This window comes from Camelus ferus, chromosome 19, assembly GCF_009834535.1.
Source record: "Camelus ferus isolate YT-003-E chromosome 19, BCGSAC_Cfer_1.0, whole genome shotgun sequence".
NCBI lineage: Eukaryota > Metazoa > Chordata > Mammalia > Artiodactyla > Camelidae > Camelus > Camelus ferus.
The window spans coordinates 3,411,888-3,435,511 of record NC_045714.1 but is presented as its reverse complement, the minus strand read 5'-3'; the positions used below and the strand labels follow the sequence as shown (position 1 = coordinate 3,435,511).

Below are 23,624 nucleotides of genomic sequence, written 5' to 3'. Positions count from 1 at the left end.
TCGGTTACACAGCAATAGATAACTACTACTACACACTGAAATATGGAAGGGTGAAGATTTTGGATGTCTGCAAGAAACTCTCAAATGGCCTAGCAAAAATTTATAGAGAAAAAGAGCAATATGGCAAATGTGGCAAACTTTTAACCATTGGTGACTTGGGACCAGTATCTGATGTTCATAGTACCATACCAGTAAATTTTCTGTAGGTTTGATATTTTCCAAATTAAAAAACTGGGGAGAAAAAAGAGAAGAGTATAGACTTTGGAGCCAGGCTGCTTGGGTTTGAATCTGGACTCTATTTAAGTAGCCCTTTGGGTTATTTAACTCTGTGCCTCAATTTCCTCATCTGTATAATGGGAATGCAAGCAGCTTCTATCATAGGATTGTGGTGATAATCAAGTGGATTGATGTATGTTCAGCTCTCAAGTCATGGTCTGGTTCCCTAAAGAGTCAGTTTTACTACATCATGCTTGCTTTGTACCCTAAACCCGGCACAGAGACCTGGCAAATAGTAAGCCCGCAAGAAATATTTGTAAAATGAATGAATGAGTCAATTTTCTAACCAGTGGTTTGCAGTCTTCTCTTGGTTTTGAAGAGTTCCTCTGTTAGCTGATGTGGCCAGAAAAATTTCTCTGGAATTCAAAAGTTCCAAAATGCTTTGCTGGAAGCATGTCCTGAAAGGTTGGATTAAAAAATTAAAAAAAAAAAAATCAAGGCATGATGAAATGCGTGTGTTGGATTCCCAAGCTAGAAAACCAAGGAGAAAGAGACAATTATAGGTTTCTCTTGCAAACAACAAGGCCATTCTCTAGACTGGCTCTCCTGTGTGCCAGGCAGAAAACTGCCACCACCTCCAAACAAAAGTCTGGATAAGGTCATAGTAACCAACTCTTACCAAGTGTGTTCACTGTCCCAGGCCCTGTTCTGCCCTATGTCTAGTAATTCATTTGATCCTTAACAACAACGTTGGAAACTAGTACTATTATACTTTCCATGTACAGATGAGGCACAGAGAGGTGAACTAACTTGCTTAAGGTCACACAGCTTTGGAAGTTGTGATCTCAGATCAAATCCATATAAATTAAAAATGTACAACAATTATAAAAGCCTTATTCCCCATGAAGTTCCTCCTACAGGTTCCTGTACATAAGTTCAACCCCAATGCCTCAACCAGCAGAGATTTTTTTTTTCCTTCTGAAACGTGAGCTAGATCTGTCTGTACTTTTTACATACACAAAGGGATTTACTACTTTGCAATCAAACTGCTTCAGCGCTGTGTTGTCTTTTTCTTCACAGGGCAAGACTGTCATAAATTAAAAGGGCTCCCTATTCGGCCGCCTGGCACTTAGCTGGGCCACTTAAAATCGCTTTGGACTTTACCCTCAACTGACCTTTCCAAACTGCTTTCCAGGCATTACTCCTTCCGGGACCTGAGTGGGGTTGATCATAAGAGCTTTACTCTTGTAAATGGAGCCACAAATTATTCCAGGCATGAGGGAGGAAAAAAATCCCCAAGTCAAAACAGCAAAACGCCAGCTGAAGTTGAATCCTAGGAGGGACAGGATTGTCAGGGGGAGTGGGGAACACCCCTCTTTGTTTTCCTGGGAGAAGTGAGTCTGGGAGAGGAACTGGCCTCATTTTCCTGTCCTGCTTAAAGAGTGTTTGGGGCAAGTTTTACTCAATTGATGTTTTTTCACCCCACCCAAAGAACAATATTTAATATCCATGTGATCTGGGGAGAAAGGCATCTGCCTTTGTGGGAGGAAATGGTGGCTCTTTTGTCCGCAAAACCAAATGCAGTCATTTCCTCTCAAAGTATTTGATGGGAAGATGATGATTCTGATAATAGCCACTATTTAATAAGCCCTTATTATGCCGTAACCTCACTTAATTATCACCGTCACTCCCACTCATTAAAAACATACTACTACTGCTGATAGTTATTTATTTGACGCATATCAAGAGTATATTATGTGCCAGGAACTCTTCTAAGCACTTAACAAGATTTATTTAATTCATAGAGCAGCACTATGAACAGGTACTGATATTAGACCTATTTTTTTCAGATGAGGAATCCGAGGCACAGAGCGGTGACATCATTGGCCCAAGGTCACAGAGCTGCTAAGTGGTTTACCTCTCCACTAAGGAACATGGTATCAAGGTCCCCATTTTCCAAGAGAGTAAGATGAGTATCGGGAGGTGATGTACCTTGAAGGCAGCCATGGTACAAGAGTAATTAATAACACTGCCATCTATTGAGCACTTCTCGTGGCCAAGCATTTGGCCAGCATGGTCCCATTTAATCCTCATGACAAACTCACGAAGTAGGTGCTACTGCTAAGCCATTTAGTGGAGACAGAGGCCCAGAGAAGTGAGCAGGTCACACAGCCAGAAGTGCATACGGCAACAAGGACTCAGATCTAGGCTGAGTTGGTTAGGCAGCCTATTCAAGCAGATGCCACAAAATTGTTCCCAGCAGGCTGCCCTGAAAGGGCATCAAACAAGAGCCTGGAAAAATCTGCCTCAAACACTCCCTCTACATAGTCCAGGTTTGGCTTTGAGTGGAGCTGTAATTCAGGGAAAATGTGCTCCACACCCCAGTTAAGCTGTCTCCTCTCCCGCCTGGACCGGTGCACCAGCCTCCCCGCAGCCTCCCTGCCTTGAGACTCAGCATCCTTAGTCTGGTTTCCTATCACTGTCCTTGAAAATATAACCAAGGAGTTTGCTTATTCACATAGAAGGTGCTCAGCAAATCTGTGCTAGATGAATGAATAAATTCTAAAGCACAAATTGGACCACAGCTGCTGCTTCTTTGAATCACTTGACATTCAAGACCTCTGGTCACCTGGCCCCTGCTCCATTCTCCTACCTTGGCCACCTATCCATCTCCCAGTCCAACTTCCTGTGCTGCACTCATGTGAGCTCCTTTCTGTTTCCTAAACATGTCATTTTACACTTTTGGGCCTTTGCTCATGCTGTTCCCTCTGCTTGAGATTCCCTTCCCCTCATTCCAATCCCCCAACCTACCTTCTGAATTCTCATTCAGTCCATGCATATCAGGCATAAATAAACTTTCTTCTTCGAGGCTCTGGCTGACACCTGTTGTCCGTACCTGCCCAGCATTCTCCTCGTTTTCTCTAACAGCATCCTGACTTTCCTCCAGAGAACCACTCCTACTTCACTCTCCATCCACACAGTTTGGATGGAGCTTACTGTCCCACTGCCATTTATGAAGGGATGGGCACAGGTCCCAAGAGCCTAGCCAATCAGAGCCTTATGCTGCCCCTGGACAATGTGATTGGTTCACGGGTGAGCACATGACCCAATTTGGACCAGTGAGAGTCAACTCTGTGACTTCGGAGGAGCTTCTGGCAAAAGAGGGGCTCTGTAGGACTACGGTGATGGGGCAGCTGATACCAAGCACTTCTTAACCGATTTTGCTGCGTAAATCCAAGTGAGCGCATTGTCTCCTTATTGGCCATATTCATGGAGGTGTGGCAAGCCACTGCTGCCGCTGCATCCTGCTTAGGGACTGTAGTCACTCAACACTCCCTTTCACATCTTCCGATCTTCTCCTGCCGCCCCCAGCTATCTGTAGGGGTCTCCTTCTGCCTCACCCACCCCAAGCTAATATTTATTGAATCCTTGTCACATGCTCAGCAGTGCCAAGCACCCGGCACACTCTTCTCCTTTACATCTCAAATGATCCTATGAGGAAGGTACTAACCAGCCTTCCCATTGTTCGGGGGCAGAAACTGAGGTTCACAGAGAGTAAGCCCTTTGCCTATGCTTAGCAGAGCTGGGGTTTAAAACCCATTCCAGATCCCACACCCTCTAAAACCATCTATGATCTGTTAGTGGGAGGTGGAGATTGTGGCACCAGGCTTGAAGGATATTGGTATTTAGCCATGTGGAGACTGGAAAGGTGGTCATGAGGATAAAAAGAGGGTATACCAGGTGGGGGAACTAGGCAAAGTCCTGGAGGTGGGAAGTCAGGGGGCCATACAACAATCCCATTTGGCTGATGCGTGGGAGGCCAGTAGGTTATGGTGGAGGTGGTGGTGGTAGGGTGAAATTAAACAAACTACTTAATCTCATCCTGCCTCCTGAAATTCCTGAGAGGTCCCCTAGCTAAACAGGCTGGGTAGCTAAGGCAGCCCTGTGGCTTTTCTGGCTGCCGAGCTGGCACCCTGAGTAAATTTCAGCGGATAGGAGATCATGGCGCTGAGGACACAGTGTTCGAGCTATTTGTGGCTGCATGAATTAATCTCTTCCATGTGCAAAGATATTTCCATAATCCTCCTGAGACTCCTATTGGTGGGGAAAGCGAATGCTTGATCAGCTTGGATGGCTTCTCCTTGGGACACTCAAGCCAAATTCGGCTACTTCTACAGCCCAGAGATGATTGCTCAGTGGTCAGTGAAAAATCGACCCAAATTGCAACCCAGGGCTCGACTGCAAAGAAGCAGAGTCAGCCACTTCAGCGATCTGCCCTGAAATACGTCAGTGGGGTCTGAGTCCCAGGTCTCAGTATGTGAAATGAATGTAAAATCTTGCAAGTAAGAGTAACATCTCATATTCATTAATGCTGAATATTCTATCTGCCAGGCACTGTTTTACTCATATTGCATCACTTAATCCTCAGAACAACCCTATGAAAAGGTTGTACCCCCATTTTATAGAGAAGAAAACTGAGGCCCAGAGACGTTAAGTAACACTCCAGGGTTTCCAAGCTGGTAAGTGGATTGAATACAGGCATTGGGCTCCAGAGCCCATGCTCTCAGCCATGCTACCAGCCTATCTATTGGCGGGGGGGGTAGTTTTAGGTTCACAACAAAATTGGAAGGTACAGGGATTTCCTAAACGTGCCCTGCCCCAACACATGCATAGCCACTTCAACCATCAAGATCCCCTACCAGAGTGGTACATTTTTATAATCGAAGAACCTGCACTGACACATCATTATCACCTAACGTCCATAGTTTACATTAGCGTTCACTCTTGGTGGTGTAAATTCTGTGGGTTTGGACAAATGTATAATGACATGTATCCACCATTAGAGTATCACATGGCGTAGTTCCCTACCCTAAAGATCCCCTGTGCTCCACCTATTCATCCCTCCTTCCTCCCAACCCCTGGCACCACAGATCTTTTAACTGTCTTATAGTTTTGCCTTTTACACAATGTCATATCGTTGGAATCTCACAGTATGTAATTGGCTTCTTTCACTCAGGCGTATGCATTTAAGGTTCCTCCATATCTTTTCACGGCTTGATGGCTCATTTCTTTTCAGTGCTAAATAATTTTTCACAGCTTATTTATCCATTCACTTACTCAAGGACATCTTGGTTGCTTCCAAGTTTTGGCTGTTATGAATGAAGCTGCTATAAACATCCATGTGCAGGTTTTTGTGTGGACATAAGTTTTCAACTCCTTTGGGTAAACACCAAGGAGCACAACTGGTGGACTGTATGGTAAGAGTAGTTTTGTAAGAAACCGCTAAACTGTCTTCCAAGTGGCTGTACCGATTTGCATTCCCACCAACAATGAACAAGAGTTCCTGTTGTTCCACATCCTTGCCAGCATTTGGTGCTGTCCAGCCTACTTTAAAAAAAAGTTAATGAAAAACCAGTACCTCCTCTAAGATGTCCACTGCCATTGAGAAAAGATTCAAAGTGCATTTTAGCAAAAGCCTGGGGTAAACCAGGGTCAAGTCCAGGCCCAGGTCTTCATCAGCTGGTCTTCTAAGTAACATTTTGAAATACCTTCTTTGATTCTCAGCTCTATTACGAATAACTCCATGACCCCAGGTGAATCCATCCACTTCTCTCAGCCTCAGTTTTCTAATCTATCAAGTAGACATCATGACAGCTCGCTGGAGAGGTGATTAAGGACAATACACATGACATGCCCAGTCACAGGAGGCCAGTGGTTCTCAACTTGGGGGGCTGTCTTGCCTCACTGGAGGCATTTTGCAATGTCTGGAAACATTTTTGATTGTCACGACTTGAGAAGGTGGGGGATGCTACTGGCATCTAGTGGATAGAGGCCAGGGATGTCTCTAGACATTATACAGTGCTCAGCGTCCCCACGACAGAATTATCCAGCCCCAAATTGTAAGCTGAGAAACCCTGCCGTAGGCACTGCAAAGTGACCTCCATAGCGAATATTACTATTTCCCAGGGTCATGGTGAGGACTAGAGGGGTTGATGTTTACATAAGGTTCCTAGCACAGTGCCTGGTACAGAGCAGACTCAGTTTCCTTTCTCCCTCTCTGCCTCCCTCCCATCAAGGCCAGTATGAGAGGAGAAACTGTTTACTGGTTTCTCTTTTCATGTGCATCTGTGCCTTCTCTGCAAAATTTCTCAAAATGCACACTCTAGAGACCAAACCACAACCTCTTTTTTTGTCATCATCTCTCTTCCAGTTATCTTCTGGTCCTTTCTGCCGCATCACCCACTTCCCCATCCTCTCCCACTTCTCAGACCTCACAGAAGTCTCACCCTGGGCAGAGGACAACAGAGCATTGTGTACGTGAGTCTGACTTAGGTTCTCAAGTCAAAAAAAACAAAACAAAACAAAAATCTGGCAGTCACCCTCTCTGTAGAGCAAAGCAAGTCACTTCACTTCTCTGAGCCTGTTTCCTCATCTCTAGGATGGGATTAATTAAATACAGCAAGGTATGAAAAGCTCTTAGCACAGAATCCAAAAAAAAAAAAAAAGGGCAGCTATTAATGTCTTTTATTTTTTTAAGTTTTAAAACTTTTATCAAAGATCATGTAATTACATGACACGTAATTTTAAAATTCACATAACAATACAGAATTGATACTTACGAGAAAATTCACCTCCAGCCCAGTTCTCAAGGGGCAATGACCACTGTCAACCTTTTTAGCTGTTCCTTCTGGTAATTAACTCCACATCTCTACATAATATGCTGACACGGCCATTTCTCGATGTGTCAGTTTTAGGCTTGATTTTACATGCGTTCCCCCTCTCCTGTTTCATCCAAATCAGAAGCACATTTTCCTAGGATCACAGAATCTCAGCAATGGAAAAGACTGGGATATTAGCTACTCTTGATATTTCCAGACTTGCATTCCAAAAACTGGTAATTTTATAAAGGATACAGTAACACCCAAATATAGGAAGGGCATGGTCTCAAAGGTCTTTTAAATAGACACCAATTTCATTTTTTGGATTAAAACCTCATTACTCAATCCTCTTTGCCCTGGCACAAGGACCAGTGTTTGTGAACCTCTGCTCAGGTCCTGTATCCCAGGTCAAAGCTGAAATCCCTGTATCATCACACAGGCTCTGCTTAAATGCTTCTGGGGACGGTCCACCCACTACTGCACAAGGCAGCCTTCCTGTAGCATTAGAAGGTCTAACTAGTGTGGAGTTGGAACTATCCTTACATCCTTTCATGCTAGGATCCTAGTTTGTCTCTGGGAACACTTTTTCCTCAAACAAGGGTCTTTTCTCCATTCTCCTCTCAAGCCGCAAGCTTACACCCCTGCCCCACATCCTTCACTAACGATCACTCCATCAATTTCACATGTTCCTTCCAGCCTCCAAAGAGGACTTTCGTCCTCCAAACATTTCCCAGCTCCTTCAGGGAAGGTTCCATAGGACTACAGGATCCTGGCCCTTTGAGAGTTAGTTTCTCTGGTTTCTCTTCCTTTCGGTTTTAAGAAAAAGCTTTGTGACTTTATTATTATTATTATTATTGTACAACTTATTTGTGATGGCAAAGCACGTCTCCAGACCTCTCCCACCCCAGGGTTCCCTGAAGCTGCTCCAAGCCCTCAGGAACAATGCTTCCATTTTGCTGTTTTCTCACAAGTTTCTCTCCTCATGATAGTCTGCCCTTGCTAAAAGTAGCTGTTGGCAGCGGAATCTGCATTTAAAGTAGCCTGGGTGGGAGAGCAGGGTCAGAACACAATGTGCTCTTGTTGGAGGGAAGAATTTGCTTGTAGTTCAGAGGTAGAGGCCCCCAACAGCAGCGCAGTGCCGCTTCCGGGCCACACAACCTTCTAGAACCCGTTCCATAAAGCAGTCCCCGAAAGCCTCTCCACTCCTGTGCCCCGCCCCTCCCCGCACCGCCATCCACATCCTGACCCAGCAGAGGGGGAAAGGGAGACCCCAACAACTGCTGAGGTCAGTTTTCCAAGAGCAGACATAACATCATTACCCCAAGCATTGGTGATTTTACATGCCCAGCGCCGTGTGCCAGGCACCACATAAAATTGCTCTCATCCTCAAGATAGCTCCCCAAGGGCACAGGCCAGGGGCTGGTGATGGGTCCAGGCTCTAGAATCAGAGAAACGTGGCTTCCAATTCCATCTCTGCCACTTACAGACTGCCTAAGATTCTGAACTACTTGGAACCTCAGTCTTCTCATCTATAAAATGGGAACAACAGTATGTACCACATAGGGTTCAAGTGAGACTAAAGTGAGCAGTGTAAAACACCTGTCACAGCACCTGGCACCTAGCAGGTGCTCAATACCTGGTAGATGTCATTCCCATTCCCATTGCCATTTACAGATGACAAAAACGAAATTCATGAATCTAAGAGTGGCCCAGGCACCACTTGAGAGACCAGACTCACAGCCACAGCACAGACTTTTGCTGAGGGTTTTGGGGTTTTCAATTTCCCATTCACTCAGATTCACACTCCTGAACTCACTGACAGAACGCTGAGGCCAAGCCAAAGCAGTCTCTGAGCTAGACTGCCCGGCTTCAAATCCCACCTCCACTATGTGACCTCGGGCAAGATATTTAACCTCTGTAAAGTGAGAATAATTAAACTATCTACTTCACAGGGCTGCAGGGGAGAGTAAACACATATGGAGGGCCCAGAACAGTCACCTCCCTGGTGACTCTCTTTTATTCAGCGAGAATCAGCAGTTGCTTGGCGTTAACAACCATTTAGCACCAACTGGAGACTTTCTTCTGAATGTAAAAGAATTCAAAGTGAACGGAAATGAGATTTTTAAAAAAATCACCAAGTTAACATCTATAAAATAAATAACCAACAAGGGCCTACTGTATAGTACAGGAAACTGCATTAAGTATCTTTCAATAACCTGTAACAGAAAAGAATCTGAAAGAGAACAGATTTACATATATATGTATAACTGAATCACTTTGCTGTATAACTGAAACATTGTAAATCAACTATACTTCAATTTTTTAAAAATGAAAAAAAGAAACAAAGAAAAAAAGGAAAAAGAAGGGAAAAATAAAAGAGGGGAAAAAAGAGGGAAAAAGTCACTAAGTGACTTAACGTTATTCAGTGCTCCGTTGACACAACTGAACCATCACTGGAAAATGTCTCGTGCTATAGGACTGTACTGGTTTAACAGGTAAGAGTGTAGGTTCTGGAGAGACTGACTTATGTGAGAACACCACTTTGGCACTGACTCACTCTGGGTCTTGAGGCAACTTCACCTCCCTGACCTTCTGTTTTTTTCATCAGTGAAAATAAGCATGTTACCTATGCCTGGTATTAGGGGTCTCTGAGGAGCAAATGACATAATTCGCTTGTATCTTGCTATTCAGTAAACGCCAGGCGCTATTATTATTACAATATATTTTTGCTGGTAGTAATTTAAAAAAAATTTTTTCTTTGGAAATAATTTCAAACTTACTAATACAAAGAATACACATGTATCTTTTCTCCAGATGCACCTGCTGTAAGCACCTCATCCCCTGTGATTTATCAGTTGTTCTTTCTCTCCACACATGTGTGCACACGCATGCACAGAAGGCACATCCCCATACATGCTCATCTAATTTTTTCTGAACAATTTAAGAGTAAGTTATGCGGAGGGGGTGTGCATAGCTCAGTGCTACAGCACATGCTTAGCATGCATGAGGTCCTGGATTCAATCTCCAGAACCTCCATTAAAAAAATAATTAATAAACTTTAAAAAGAGTTGTTACATACACATGGCTCTTTACTCCTAAATACTTCATTCATTCTGTGTGTATTTTCTAAGAATAAGGACAGTTTCTTATATAATCACAGGACAATTACCACCAGTACACTGAACACCAGTGTAGTATTTTACCTAATCCACTCTCTGTATTACAGTTTGTCAGCTGACTAACAATGTCCCTTACAGCAACTCTCCCTCCTATGCAGGATCCAGTCTAGAATTAGTCTCTGCAATTCGTTGTCATATCTCTTTAGGCTCCTTTAATCCGGCCTTTTTCTGTCTTTTACAACACTGGTATTTTTTTTTTTAATTGAAGTATAGTCAGTTACAATGTGTCGATTCCTGGCATGCAGCACAATGTCTCAGTCATGTATATATATATATATGTATATATATATATATATATACACATATACTTATTTTCATATTCTTTTTCATTAAAGGCTATTACAAGATATTGAATATAGTTCCCTGTGCTATGCATGAATGCTGGTATTTTTGAAGAAATCAGGTGGGTTTTTTTGAAATAGAATGTTCCACATTCTGGGTTCTTCTGTTGTTTCCTCTCATGATTAGAATCCGGTTCTGCATTCTCAGCCAGATCACTACATGGGTGATGGTGTGTCCTTCTCAGGCTCTCACATATTCATGCTCCCCTCACTGATAATGTTAATACTGACCACTCAGATGTCTGATTTCTCCACTGCACAGTGACTATTTTTCCCCTTGAAATTACTAAGCTGTCTGTGGGGAGACCCTTTGAGAACATGCAAACCGCCCAGTCCTCATCAACACCTCCCACCCTAGAGTCAGTGCCTGCATGGGATTCCTAACTGAACCAATCTTTACCATGACGGTTCCAACAGGATGTGTTTCTAACCCAGTCCTCCCTCCACGTTTCCAGTTGGCTCTTGTCATTCTACTGTAAATGACATTTATTACTGGCAAAGTCTCATGGATTCATATTTTTTTCAATGGTGTGTAATCCACTATTTGATACTCTAATTGTCCCAGATGAAAGCCAGTTACTGTGACATTTCAAAATTCACTGTTTATTTGAATATAAAACAACCCGTGCCCCTAGTAAAAGTTCTCAGCATGTATACAGAGTATATAAAGTGAAAAACAAAAGTCTCGTCTCTTCCCATTCCATGTCCCGTAGGTATAACTGCAGTTAACTATTTCCTCTACCATCTTCCAGAAGTTTTCTGGGCAGATAAAATTACTATTAGTATTACCCTTACCATGACTCTGTGATGCAGTCAGGGTCTTCCCGGACCTTGCTCGGGCTGTCCATTAAATCACTTTGCATGCCCCTCCCCTGAGGTGGAGGTGCCCTGGGAATTAAAAACTGCTCTTTTTCCCCAAACTGAAAGCTGGTGAGGAGGATCCAAGGGAAAATAAGCCAACTTGCTTCCCTCCCCTTCTGTGCCTCAGATCTCCCATCAACAGTATTAGGCCAATGTTGTCTTGTAGAAGAAAGTCCAATTGCTATGAAAAGGCTTTTAAGAGGGAGTGTTATTATGATTAGGGGAAGCAGGGCAACTCAGCAAATGGAGCCAACAGAACTAGTCTGTAGTAAGTGGGAGAACAGTCCATTCAAGCTTTTTAAAGTAAGTGAAAAATAATTCAATAACCCATGATACCTAGCTTCAGGAACAGCTGGATCCAGGTGCTCTAGTGATGTCATCAGGAGTCTTTTGCCTCCATATCTTGCCTCTGTTTTCCTCTGGGTTGCCGTTCATTCTCTAGTTGATGGCATTCTGGAGTCAGAGAAGCCTCAGAAGAGTCAGAGGTAGGCCTCCTCTAAGCAAGATGGCCACACTCAACTAGGTCAACCAGTCACAGCAAAGAAGGCACCTTTCTCTAACAATTCCAGCAGAGTTCCCAGGATCTGGTCCCACTCAACTTGGGTCACATACCTGTTCCCGAAACAGTCCTGAGGGCCATGGGATGGAACACTGTAACTGTCCAGGTTTATGTCTGGAACTGGAAAGTCTACACATGGTCACAGGTCTACACCTGGAACTGGGGAGTAAGAGAATGGCCTGAGAGTGCAGTGGGAACCAGGAAAGGAAAACCAGAAGATGGAATGGTTGCTAGGCATTATCCCCTACAGAGGACTAAAAATGGAAATGACAGAAAATAAATTACAGATGTCCTTCATAAACTGTAAAGTGCCATGCAGGCTAAGGGGTTATCTTCCAGCCTTCAGCACAGGTCTTAGACCCAGTACTGAGTAAACATCTGGGCTTGTCTTGTCTCACCTACTAGTTTCTAACCTCTTGGAGAGGAAGGCCAGGATATGTCTGGCCCTAAGTCTCCACAGCTGCCATCAGAGCGCCCCGACTCTGGAGTCTCCCCAGTTAAAAGCCAGCCAAACTATTTACAGTAGCCAAGACGTGGAAACAACTTGTGTCTATCGATGGATGAGTGGATCAGGAAGTTGTGATATATACACAATGAATATTCAGCCATGAAAAACGAGGAAATCCTACCATTTGCAACAACATGGAGAGACTTTGAAGGCATTATGTTAAGTGAAATAAATCAGACAGAGAAATACTGTATGATCTCACTTATATATGGAATCTAAGAAAAGAAAAGGAAAGGAAAAAAACCCAAACCAAACTCACAGAAGAAAAGATTATACTTGTGGTTACTAGAAGGAATGGGTAGTGTGGGGGGCGGGGAACTGGAGGAATGTGGTCAAAGGTACAAACTCCCAGTTATAAGATAAATAAATACTAGGGATGTAATGTACAAGATAATAAATACAATTAACAGTGTTGTACATTATATATGAACGCTGTTGAAAGAGAGTAAATCCTAAGAGTTCTCATCACAAGGGGAGCGTTTTTATTTCCTTTTTCGTTTTGTTATTTCTTTTCTTTCTACTGTAGCTATATGAGAAGGCAGATGTCACCTGACCCTATTGGGGTTACCATTTCACAATGTATGTGCATCAAGCCATCATGTTGTACACCTTAAACTTATACGGTAATGTATGTCAACTATTTCGCAATAAAACTGGGAGGAAAAACAAGCTGGCCAAGGTCTGGCCACAGCTCAGGTGTGGAGAGGGGGCTCCTGGCCAGCCTCTAAGTGGGGAAGAAGTGACTGGGGATCAACAGGGGACAGACTTTCAGAGGCGAAACCTTGCTCAGTAAGTTTCCTCTTAAGATGTTATCAGGCCAGTGAGTGAAATCCGTAAGCAGTGACGATTAACATTCATGAAATGGGTCTGGACTGGAAGAGAAAATCTGCATTATGCCGAAACCACAACAGGTGAGCGGAGCCCCTGAAGAGATGCTGTGTCAGCCACAGGCATCCTGGCAGCTCCTGCTTCTCCGAGAGGGAGGACAGGTCCTGCCTTCTAAGGGCAGGCTCTGGCCGTCTGGAGAGGCCTGAGGACAAGATCTGGGGACACTGCTCTGGTTTCTGCCTTTGTGTCACTGGTGCCCAGAGGGAGGAAAACACACCTGCCCTCACCCTGGAGAAGGGGAAATGGGGAAGCGGATCTGAGGGAAGTCAGAGTGAGGGGGTCAGGATTTCACCCACTGGCCTGATAACATCTCAAGAGGAAACTGGAGTTTTCTGAGGCTTCTCTGACTCCAGGATGCCATCAACCAGAAAACCTCAAAGACAAGAAAACATTGGGAGAACCAACATAAGGGGGCTGCCGTTTTGACTGTCAAGTAAAGAGTTTTCAAAACAATGAGAAATGTTATAGCCCTATAAAGAAAACACATTACCCTTAAGATGGAAAGGGAATAAAAAGAACAGACCATGCTTTACATGGAACTAGTCTAGTTTTCTGAAACTCTAGGTATCCACCTCCTTTCCCCCATTTTGCTATGGGCCAGCTGTCATAGTCCAATCTGAGTCCCAGTACTGGTATTTCCCAAAAAGTTCACAGCCTGAGAGTCATGAGTTCAAACCACAGCTCTGCCATATCCCAGCTGTGATACCCTAAGCAAGTCACGAAGCCCCTGTGAACCTCAATTTCCTCATCGATGAAATGGGCACATGCATTCAATGTGCTCTTATTTCCTGAGCACCTATCATGTGCCTGGCTCTCCTGGATTGCTGGGGAGACAATGACACTGAAATGACCGCAGAGCCCTCGTTCAAAGGAGTCAGACGGGATTATGCATAAGATTACACAATGGCATATTTAGTGACAAGTTTAAGTGCTTTGAGGAAGTACAAGATGTTAGAAGGGTTTGCAAACTTAGGGGTGGGCTGACCACCTGACCACTCCCGAGTATTGTAAGGACTAAATCAAATACATCATTCATGATTTTGTCACATCCACAAAACCGCCTGTACTATTTACATGTTTTTCTCTAAATGGACTCGTTCTCCCCCTTAAATTGAGTGTAATTCCAAGAAATACTGCTCATTGTGTGCTTTAGAGTTTATCTTTCTCTATTTTTTCTTAACACACGTGAAAAGGAACTGGTCAGCATTCAGAGAAAGCTCCACAGCTCACTTTGCAGAGAGAGAATCTTCACACGAAGTTCTGACACACAGCAGGCATTTCTGAAAATGCTAGTCTCTTTTCTCTTGGTCAGCTCTCCTGGAGGGAGAGTAATGATTGTTTTAAAAACTTGGTATGCCTGAGGGGAGGGTATAGTTCAGTGGCAGAGTGCATGCTTAGCATGCACAAGGTCCTGGGTTCAACTCTCAGTACCTTCACAAAAAAAATAATAAACCTAGTTTCCATCCCTCCAAAAAATTTTTTAAATGAAATAAAAACAGTTATAAAAAAACAAACAAAACACCCCAAAAAAACACCTTGGTATCCCCAATTCTCTCCACAAGCCCCTCAATGTGCTCTAGAAAGAAGGAATGTCGATCTTAATCCAACTTTAACCCACCTCCCTGATATGCCATTAAAAGAGAGTTAAAACCACTTGGCTTTGCACCCTGGCTTAAATTTACAGCAAAGTCCAGAAGTGCCAGTCCCAGAGCCAGGGAAAAAGCACTTTGATCCAATTCTATTCAGGGGAAATCCCATAAATCAAGAACACATCGCACATGCACACGGCGCGCGCGCGCGCACACACACACGTACTCACTCAGACTCACACACGTGGTCTTTCCTGAACAATTAAAGAGTATTTAAACTTTTTTAAGCTTCTTAATTTGGTTTAATGGCATTTCAAGTTTCAGAGAAGTGGGGCAGGTCTAGGTCAAAGAAGTTTAATCCTGTCTTAAAAAAATAAGTGGGAACTATGCCCTGGCACGGAGGGGTCCATGAATGTGATGCCGGCAGGAAAGGGGAAGGGAGTATCAGTGAGTGAGTGAAGGGGTAGTGAGATGGAGCTGACAGTCCTGACAGCTGACAGTCACAAAGAAACAATGCTTTGTATTATTTGTTTTTAAATATGCAGCCATTTCAGTTCATCTTTTGTTTCTTTGTTTTTGATAAAGACGCAACTTTGAGAAATATTTTACTTTCCTCTTAACTCCACCGTAAGAGGATCAGGAAGGGAAGCTCTATGATGACATCTGACATTCAGCCCCAAGTGTCCGGGCATACTAGAGGGAGGGGTGGGGACTGTGGCAAAATGAAGATATCCTCTCACTAAAGGGAGTGGTCCTTACTGAGATCCTCAGTTGTCACCCTGCAGGAATGCAGACCTCATTTGGCAGATCTCCCAACGGTCCAAGAGAAGCCAGAAATCTAGGCTTTTATATGGAATCTCCTGATTTTTAAATGCTGGCAAACTCATTCAAATTAAAACACTCTCGGGCCAAAGAAAGCACATCTGTGGGGTAGAGGTGGCCACAGGCTGCCCGCTTGTGACCTCTGATGAAGGAGGAAGAAAATGAGCCTGGAATCCAGAGATCCGGGTCTGGCTGAGGCCCGGAGACCAACTTAGCGTGTGGCTCTCCACCCTGGCTTCTCCGAGCCTCAGTTTTACCATTTGCAGAATGCAAGGCGGTGGTGCCGGAGGGTAACAGGCACCCTCTGCCATCGGGGGGCTCTCCGCAAAAGCAGCGCATGGGAAGAGCGGTGTACGCAGGCCATGGAAGTGGGGCATAATCTGACACCATTTCAAAAACCGGTAACTCAACGAGAAACGTTTCTCCCCGGCTGAGGTTTTTGGAGGCAGTGGGCGTGTTTTTTAAAAAAACACAACACACCAAGTCAGGAATTTCATCAGGAAAAACGTGGCAGCCCTGAATGGGCTCCCATCTGGGGATTTGCTGGTTGAGAGAACACGCTGTTCTGCCTTCGACAAATGACAACTCAAGGCAGCAGGCTCGGCGGGGCTGAGGTCGGCTCCTCTGGGAGGTCTGAGCGCAGTAAATGGACAAGGTCTGGGCCCCGGGCAAGAAACGCAGAGAGAGGCCTCCGATCTCCAGTACCAGAAAAGAAAAAAGAAAAAACAGAAAAGGAAAGGAAAGGAAAGAAAAAAGAAAAGACAAGACAAGACAGGACATGAAATCACAAAGCTCTCAGGCATGATGTACTTCACAATTTCTTGTCCCCATCCCAGCTTCAGAGGTAAGTCAGCCTTTGTCTAATATTAAACCCAACTTGCAAATTCCCTCTCTCAAACCATAGTGGCCCCAAGAGTGTGGACTCTGGGCCAGGCACAGGGCCAAGCCCCTTACATGCATTATCTCATTTAATCCAAGAGGAACTCTTAGTGTGCCCACTGCACAGATGAAAACACTGAGGCTCAGGCAGGTAAAGCTATTGAGTGGTGGAGTCTGGATTTAAACTTATGTCTGCCCCAAACCAAAGCCTTCTAAGCTATTGACTACTCATCGTTCTTGTTTTTGTTTTTTAAAGTATGAATTCTACTCTGGAATATTTATCTCAGGGGCGAATCCAACAAATTTGTCACGGAAAGAGGCCAGCAATGGATCCACCGAGCAGAATCAACCTGAGCCTGGAGTTAACACTTGGAGAGTTATTTCTGAACAAGGGAGAAGCTTTTGGTTCTTTGGTTGGTTCCAACACAGAAATTTTCTGCCTCTGTTTCCTCAAAACAGAGGAAGAATGGGGCCAGGAGAGCCAAGAAAACACGGCAGAACAGCTGAGCGGCAGAGGGGTGGGAGTTCGGACCTGGCCATGTTCCAGCAGGGCCATTTGCAGTATGCTGTTTAACCACTTTGAGTCGCTGTCACATCCTCTCTAAAACAGGATAATGAAAGAACCCACCTGTGAGCACGGAAGGAGAAGGTGGTCCATTTAGACACTTGCTCAAGGTCAGGTTCATAGCAGATGCTCCTAACCCTCCTCCCAACCTGCTCCTCCCCTTGCCTCTTCATCTTGGGAAACATCTGCTCCATCCCCCCAGATGCTCAGGCCAAAAACCTTGGAGTCACCTTGGACTCTCCATTATCACTCCCCAGATCCATTCTATCAGCGAATCCCATTGGCTCCACCTTCAAAATACATCCAGAATCTAACTATACTTCTCACCTCTCCTGCTGCTTCCCACCCGGTCCAAGTCAGCAACATCTCTCGCCTTAACAGTCTCCCGACAGGTTTCCCAGCCTCTGCCTTTGCGGTCTGTTCTCACGGCAGCCAGAGGGATTCTGCAAAAGGATCTAAGTCAGATCCTGCCTCTCTTCTGCTTGGAGCCCTCCAGCGGCTCCCACCTCACTCCAAGCAGAAGCTGAAAATCCAAAGATGGCTTAAAATGGCTACATCACTGTCTCAGGCGACCTCTCTGACCACAACTCTTGCCCCTCTCCTCTCTCTGTTCCAGCTGCCATGGACTCAGGGCTGTTCCTGAACAGGCCAGGTTCGATCCCACTCAGGGCTTCTGTGTGTGCTCTTCTGCCAGACAGTTTACAGTGAGGTCCTCCCCAACCTGGAGTGCTGGAGCCCGCCAGCACCAGCCTGCAAGCAATGATACTGTAAGATGATTGTTAAACCATCAGCAGCTTGCAATCAGCCGCAGTGGGAATATTTACACCATGGAAAGTGGCAAATGCTACAAATCAGGACCTTTGACTTCCAGGGAGCCAACTCACTGGCTCACCATTGCACTGAGCACTTTCTTTAAATTAAAATTAAATGAAAAATACCACCCTTCCCTGCTGCACCCCAACACTCCCTCCCCACCCCCACTTTGTTTTTCTTCATAGCACTTAACACTTTGTCACACTATATATATTTTTTGCTTGTATTCTTGTTGTCGTCCATCTCTCTTCCACCAAAAACACAGCTCCAGGAGAGCAAGGACTCGGTCAGTTTTGTCTTCAGCTTCCTGCCAAATGCCTGGAACAGTGGCTGCCTCAAAGCAGGTGTTCAGTAACTACGTGTTGAATGGATGATTGGCACCTGCTATTATTATGGGAAACCTAAGCAGGGATGCGATTTCAGACACTGGACAGCATTTGGAGCACTGGTGAAAGGCCAAAAAGAAAACACCACATTGTACCCAGGACTGGCCTATGGAAGGCTGAATTCCCTCCATGGACATCCACGCTCTCCTGGGTTTCCAGCCAAGACCACCGTTATGGGCTGCGGGGATGCAGCAGGCAACGCACTGAACCGATTTTGGGGAAATTCCTTCTTTGAGGTGCAGTTCACAGAACCAGAGCCGGAAGTGACACCCAGAGATCACCTGGTCCCTCCGTCCACTCTCCAACAAGCCTTGATGCCTGTCCACGGCAGAGCCTACTGTTGGCAGACCTTTCAAAAGTAGCAGCCACCATGGCCTCTCTCAGCTACAAGTTAAGAAATTCTCCAAAGACTCTTTAAGATGGTTCAGCCTCTCATCCAGTGCTGAATTCCTTCTACAACATCTTAGACAGGCTGTCAGAAGTGGCCTCAAAGGGTTGGCAAGTTCACCTATGATTAAACCAAAACCAGCCAACTCAGAACCTCTGCTGCCAATGCTGGACCCGCCAGGGCGCGTTTTAGAGCAAATACGGGTTTTCTCACTTATGGTAACTCTGCTTACCAAACTGGTGGTGGATGCCTGGATCCCAGGGAACTGTTTACTGGTCCATATGTGGCCATGTTAAATGCCATCCTGCATTGCAATGAAGGACCTCCCCAACCCAAATGTTAATAGCGCTGAGGCTGAGAAACCCTGACTTACCCCCAAACACGTGCTTTTTCTCATTTTTCTTAATATTAATGGCCAATTTGGTTTATACTTCATTTTCACACTTTTGATGGAGAACTGGATATAGGAAAAATTTCCCTCCCTTCTTAAATCTACGGTAGGACAGCCAACAGCCCCATTCCAGTAGCCAATGACAACTAACCTTGAGCCCCAGTGTCAGCAAGTAATAGAGAAAGGTGGGGACTGCAGCAAACTGAGAACTCTTTCATCTAAAGAAGACTATCATTTCCCAGTTCCAGTCAATTGAAGTCAGGGTGCAATGTGGGCACTGTGTTGACAGGTCGGATTTTTTTAAATGGAAGCCAGAAATCTGCATTTTTGTGTGAAATGCCCAGATTTTCAAAAGTTGGCTCCATCTCCAATTTTAAATGTTCTGCAGACCAAACAAAACACATTTTGGCTGCCGGCTTGCAACCTCTGTGTTGCATCACATGTTACTGCGGGGCCACTGGAGGGAACGTGAAAAACGCAGTAACGGAGGGGAGGCAATAATGAAGGGCAAAGCTCAGAGGAGGAAAAGGAACCCAGACTGGTCAGCAGAGGCCCAGAAACATGAGCCTAGCCTTGCCAGGGCCACTCTGGCCACCCCAAGTGATGCTGAGGCATTTCCATTCTTCCTCGGAAGTCCCGTACATCTCCCATGCTTGGCTGAACACTCATTTTGTACAAGACACCACAGAAAGAGATGACCCTTCCTCAATACCTGTACTTGAAATAAAAGATCATCCTCTGAGCCTGTTGGAAAGAGCACGTGGGAGGCAGAAGAGCAGCACGTGGTAAAAGTACCAACCTTAGAGGAGCGTCTGAGGAGAACAGGAGATGACACACACACAGAGTGCAGCACTGCACCTGGAAAAACCACAAATTTCACAAATGGCATGGTAGCCCATAGAAGACGGGTGGCCAAGGCATATCGAGAGGTGCATTTATAATGCAGTTTTTGGGGTCCACAGGACACCAGTCCACCCCCCAATTCCAGCAAATGTCACTGGCTTCAGTTTGGGAATCTACCTCTCTCCTACTCCATCCCATGTTCTAGAGGTGGCACATGGCAAAGTACAGACTCCTCCTGAACAGGGATTTAGAGATGGGTGCATTACCTACATTTGAGCTCTTGAACCAGCCACACCTGAAATCAGATCTCCCAGAACTTTACATTTCCCTGAGTCAATAAATTTCCTTTCAACCAACTCAAAAATAAGTTTTCTGTTACGTACATCCACAAGAATCTCGACATCTATGTGGGCCCTTGGCTGGGTTTTTGCTTAACTCCAGCTTTGGGGGTGAGACAGCAGACTGTGAATTCAGTATTGTCAGCCCAGCCTGGGCATCTCAGGTCTTTTGAGCTCTGAGCCCTCTCCCGACCTCCTGACCCTCACAGTCCCACTGCCCCTGACTAATTACTCAATTTTCCAATCACTTTGTGTGGAACCCCTCAAGGCCCTCCATTTCCCCCTTTTATGTCTGTAGCCACTGGAAACTATCACCCCAGCCCTTACAATATGAACAGCACGAGAAGTTCTTTGCCATTCTAAACAGTGGCTGACAACCATTTACGAAACCTGCAAACATTTCACCACTCCTAAATCAACCCCAGATGACAAAATAATAATCATCATGAAACTAACGGAAACCCAAAGGAGGACAGATCTGGACCACATTTAGCATTACCCATGACGAGGGGTGATCAGGAAACAGTCCTGAGAAAGACATAAAAATGAAGCAAACTGATTGCTCCTTGGAAGACGTCTCAGCCCCCATCCCCATGGGATTCAAGTCCTTTTTCCTGGAAACAACTGTTAGCATCTCTTCACATCCTACTGGTCAGGAATTGGTAAAAAGAGCAGAAAAGAGAGAGTGAGAGAGGCTTAATGCCTTTTCACTGAAATTAGACACCCAGGGCCTGCAGGGATGTTTGGAAGAGTGGGCTCACACTGAGCACACACCTGCATGTGGTGGTTCCTCGTGGCGATTTTAAAATCGAGACATTTCTCATTAAAAAAAAAAAAACCAAACAAACAGATTTCAGTGTCTTTTGAAAAATCAGAACACGGGACAATACAGACTCCCCATTCCGCCTGGTTAATTACCCTGCTCACTTCATCAACTTGTTACCTGTCTGGCCGCTTTGGCTATCTGAATTTGCAATGATTGATTTCAGATCCTATGTACGGTTGTACTTTTAAAAAGTACATTTTAAAATTCTAATAATATTGACTTCAGATTTGTCTGACTGACACAGAATGGAGGGCCTCATGGGTCCCCTCCACAGGGACTTCATCTCCCCTCCGGGCCCCTGCTCACTGGCCCCAGCCACACCGGCCTCCGGGGCCACTCCCATTTCAGGGCTTTTGCCCTTGCTGTTTCTTCTTTTCTGGAATATTCTTCCCCGGATATCGGCTGGGCTCCCTCACTCCAGTGTGGGGCTCAAAGTCAGCCTGCTCAGAGAACGCCCCCCTCAACACTTTCTATCCACCTTCCCTTGACTTTTCCACACAGACTCATGACCATCTGACATTCTGTGTACTTTACATATTTAGGTGTTTATTTTTGGTCTTTCCACACTTAATTGCAGCTCCATGAGGGAGTAAATTTTGGTTCCTCTTGTTCACTCTGTATTCCTCACATCCAAAGTACTGACTGCCTGGTGCCCAGCCGGTGCTGAATACATATTTTTGAATGAATGTTCAGTTTTCTACATTCAAGAGGAAATGGAGAGGGGGTGAGGTGGTGGAGGACGGCGAAAGGAGGCAAACTTAGTCTGCACCCCTAGTCCCCGGGAAGCCAGCAGAGGCTTCTGGAAAAAGGCATTTTCCACGATGAAAGAAAGGAAACTAGAAGGAAAATGAAATTAGAGCCTACGGCGGCGCTGGAATTTGCACAGACACGCGGGTAAGGTTTTTGTAAGCGTTCTTCTCCACCCCTGACCCGCGCTGTCTGAAGTCCAGCCCTTCCCGGGACAGGGTGGGGGTCTCGGCTCTGCCAGGGACAGGGACTGGCCACGTGACAGGCAAGTCCCACTCCCTGGGGCCTCAACGTCCACCTGGGTGCAGATTAGAATTAGAATGATGTTAGAATTAGAATCCCAGAGGGCTCAGAGTTCCAGGCTGCCTGCTGAGGACTCCTCCTGGCAACTTCTGGCAATGTGGGGACGAGGAAAGCCAGTGTCTCTAACGTCATCTGGAAAAACCTGAGCTGTTTTCCAGCTTGAGCCCCGCATCCCAGGCACTTTTCCCTTCTCTTTCACTCTCAGCGGTACCCAGCTGCAGTTGTGCCCCATGGGGAGATAAACAGTATTTCCATAGTTTCTTTTTCCTCAACAGGCAATAAACCGCCTTGGACAATCACTGTGTATCAGATGCTCTTCTACGCAGGTCATAGATGTTAACTCTGATGACGTAGATTCAAGACCCTCACTTCATAAATGGGGAAACTGACAAACCCAAGGACACTTGGACAGACTGGCTCTTAAGCCCTGAGGCTAAAATAATACATCCTTATAAAATACTGAAAAATTACAGTTAAGACTGGCGGTCCTTTTGTTTGCCTCTTATACCTGTCCCTAATTAATTAATTGTCCAATTAAGTGAAGGTCAAATAGAACGAAAATTTAATTCTTTCCATGGCGGTTAAAAAGGCAGAGCGTGCAGGGGTTTTACAGACAACATCTAGAGCCATCTGCACACAAAGCCTGGCTTTACTCCTTGGCTTGCTGTGTGACCTTGAACAAATCACTTAATCTCTCTGTGCCTTACTTTCTTCATCTAAAATGGGAATAGTAATAGACTTCTTGTGAGGAGTAAATGAGTTGATCCCTATACCCACTCAGAACAGCTCTTGGCGTGGAGGAAGCACTCAGAGGTCATTTAAATTAATATCATATTCGACCAAAATCAAGCCATTCTTCTTTCAAGATACGAGACACAGATAGAATGTGTCCAGACACTAACACGCTCTGAGGTGACTTTACTGACATCCTTGAGAGACTCATTTTCATTTTATTCCCTTGAAAATAGTTTTGAACTGCAATTCTGGTTAGTAGAAATTTCTGTTATTTGGGGCATTTGCTGTAAGCAGCTTGCTGGGACAAGCTTTAGAAATAAAGAATTTCATTTAAATGAAGAGATTGTGGGGAAAATGTCACGTTCAGATTCATGTTTCTCTTTCTTCACTCGTGAATCCTGCTATACCTGGATCCCACTTCTGCTCTTCACTGCCTGGTGAACTTGATTTTTAAACTGTTCTGTCTTACACAGTCAAAAATGTGAAACCATTTGTTTGCGATGCTTGTTCTATCTTTTCAAAATGCATCATAAAACTAAATCAGAACTCTAAAGAAAAAAAATTCATGCGTATTTTAAGTTAATGTGGAAAGAGTACACATCCCATTAAAAGAAGATTGCCTTTCAGAGACTAATAGATTCTTCCAGAATGTGTGAAATGCCAAGACTGCAGCTACCTGAAGAACAGGAAAGTACCCTTCACTTTCATCCTTTTCTTTGAATACTTTTGGGAATGGGTGCAAATTGGTTATACCCTAAGAACCTCTAAATGTGCAGGCCATGTTCTCA

At 44.9% G+C, this 23,624-nt stretch overlaps 1 protein-coding gene and 1 long non-coding RNA gene across 2 annotated transcripts in view; one reads left to right on the top strand and one right to left on the bottom strand.

The window, feature by feature from the left end:
* The window catches only part of EYA2 (EYA transcriptional coactivator and phosphatase 2), a 215,169-nt gene that overhangs the window by 180,149 nt on the left and 11,396 nt on the right, over positions 1–23,624 (bottom strand). The window lies entirely within an intron of this gene.
* Positions 11,032–19,828, top strand: LOC116657828. Its single transcript, XR_004312964.1, has 3 exons — positions 11,032–11,104; positions 15,801–15,808; positions 19,816–19,828. It is a non-coding gene; the product is annotated as an uncharacterized LOC116657828 (long non-coding RNA).